Below are 2478 nucleotides of genomic sequence, written 5' to 3'. Positions count from 1 at the left end.
AGAATGGGATTCCCAGAAGTACACGAATAACCCAAGACCGAACAGAAGCGCGCTCTAAGAGAGGATCCAGTCAGCGTTATGGGTTCATTTTTGGACTTTGAAAAAACTTCATGAGATAACCGCTGAAGAAAAGGCAAAGATATGCGAGTGAAAGGTAGTGGGGGAGTAGGTGAACGTTCGAAAGAATTGGGAGAGACCAACTCCCAGTTCCCTCATAACTGCCGGTTTCCTCGCAGTTGGCGGGCGTAGCTCGCACCCTCTCACAAGCGCAAGACGCCATGGCTACCGACCAGGCCTGCCCTGCCTCTGTTGCCCCCGCCCGGTCTCACCTCAGGTGCTTCCAAACTCCTCCTGGGTCAGTCTTGTCTAAGGAGAAGACCTCGCTGTCTTCAGAGAGCCCCAAGGCGGGCAACCTGAGCGTTCTGTCAACCCCCGAGCCCCAAGTTACGGCGAGACCACATCTCCATGACAACGCCGCCAAGCACCAGTTCGAACACCCGCGCTATCGTTCGCGGGTCGGGCGCCCTGCACCACTCACCAATGGGCATACGGGGAACTGGTTGACGTACACCCAGGACACCAATCAGAGATCGGAAGAATCTGTGGGCGTTACTCTCAATTTTTTTTGTCCTTCAACCAATAGCCACTAGAGTTAAGATCTCGCGATGTTCTCAGTGAGAGCAAGGCACCTTTGAGGAGAGTCGAAGATCCTACTGCTCAATACTGTTGGTTGCACACAGAGCAACCGAGCTCTTCTGATTGGCTATATTATTGCCAGTCTTGGTTCAAGGCCCGCCTCTTGCCTTCCTCCGCTGCGGGTGAGTAACTTAAGAGGTCACTTGTAGTTCTTAGGGGGAAAAGTAAAGCTTGGAGTCCTGGCGTGGGGTGGGGGGGCCGGTCGGGGAGGAGAGGGTCTGTCATTGATTAGCTGCAGGGTCAAATATGGACGTACCCTCCAAATAGCCATGAGGTGTGGGCAGGCCAGGCCTCTCTCGCTCGTGGCACCTCAGTTTTCCTATCAGCACCAGAAGAAAGGAAGGTTCAATGACCCTCTGAGGTTGTGGGCGCGAGGTCTGGGTTTAGGACCCAGCGGCCCGGGCGCCATACTTTCCTCTCCCTGGGCCTCAGTTTCAAATTTCACTTTGTTGTCCATTAAACCTCACCTGCTTACCAATAAGCTACCACTTATTGAGCATATAGAAAACCATTATGTTTTCTAATTGCTTCACTATTGAATGGGTAATATTGCAGCAGAAGTAAAGAGAGTCCCACGGGAGTCCCACTACTTAAAACAATAAAGGTGTGACAGCTTAAACTGAATGCCATCAAATTGTCAGAAGTAAAACGCTAATATAGAGTCCAGGTTAAGAGCAACGATGTCTTAACCCACCTGAGCAATGAGTCAGGCCCACCTGCATTTGAGTCACTGCCTAGACTTATCTGAACCATAGTTTCCTTTTTCCTCTTCTGAAAAGTGGCAGTAGTGCCTCAGCTGGTTGTTGTGAAGATTAAGTGAAATAATGAAGGTAAAGCACTCAGCACAATGCCTGGTGAGTAGTAATGTAGCAAAAAATGGTAGCTATTATCCTCATAAGAACAAGCAGGCCAGACACAGTGGCTCATGATCCTAGGGCTTTGGGAGAGAGGAGGGAGAATTGCTTAAGGCCAGGATTCCAGACCAGCCTGGGCAACACAGCCAGACCCTATCACTAAAAAAAAAAAAATTAAAAATTGACCGGACATAGTGGTGTGTGCTGGTAATCCCAGCTCCATGGGAGGCTGAGACAGGATTGGTAGTGCCCAGGAGTTTGAGGTTACAGTGAGCTATGATTGTGCCACTGTACTGAAGTGTGGGTGAAAAAAAAAAAGGAAGCAAATATACAAGTCAGCAGCAGTAAGTAAATTAAGTTACTTAGTGTAATTGAGTGCCAAACAGCTCAAAAATTGGCAGTTAAGGAAAAAAGGTAATTCTTAAAACAAATCTGTACTTCAAAAGAGAATTTTTTTTCTAGTTTCTATGTTAAAGGTGATTTATCTTGTGGGGATTTATACATAAGGACTATACATGAAGTGGTGAATAGTATTCATCAGCTGTTTGACAGACAATATGAAAAGCCATTTCTTTAAAGTAGAGAAGCTTTCAGATGACCTCTTACAATACAGAGATAGAGTGACTCACATATATTCAGAACCTCTCATATGTAGACCCTCTATCTACATCATTTATTTAAACTACAGTCATGAAAAGTAGGTTTTAATTTCATCTCACAAATAAGTATTTTGCTCTAAGAAACAACTATTGAATTCAGTAGCTAGGTCTTTCTTTTCTGACTGCAAAGCCAGCCATGCTTTTCTGTGTTTTGTTGTACTGTTTCTGACTGAAAGAGGATGGAAATAACAGTAGAACCTCCATAGTTGACCACCTCCTTACGTTGACCTAATTTATTTTCTTTCTTTCTTTCTTTCTTTCTTTCTTTC

At 45.8% G+C, this 2478-nt stretch overlaps 1 protein-coding gene across 2 annotated transcripts in view; it reads left to right on the top strand.

Moving 5' to 3' along the window:
• Positions 1–735: 735 nt before the first annotated feature.
• NUDT2 (nudix hydrolase 2) overlaps positions 736–2478 on the top strand; it is a 13960-nt gene continuing 12217 nt past the window's right edge. Inside the window, exon 1 of one of the 2 annotated variants that reach the window (XM_023519363.1) lies at positions 736–818. The gene's annotated coding sequence lies outside the window, so the exon portion shown is untranslated. Of the gene's footprint in view, positions 819–1365; positions 1551–2478 lie in introns of those variants that run through there. The other variant, XM_023519362.1, reaches the window with a different exon arrangement.

The sequence above is a fragment of the Otolemur garnettii genome, unplaced genomic scaffold (assembly GCF_000181295.1).
Source record: "Otolemur garnettii isolate 467f Iridium unplaced genomic scaffold, OtoGar3 scaffold00172, whole genome shotgun sequence".
NCBI classification, from domain to species: Eukaryota; Metazoa; Chordata; class Mammalia; order Primates; family Galagidae; genus Otolemur; species Otolemur garnettii.
Note: the sequence above shows the minus strand (reverse complement) of the source record. Positions and strands in the feature narration are given on the sequence as shown.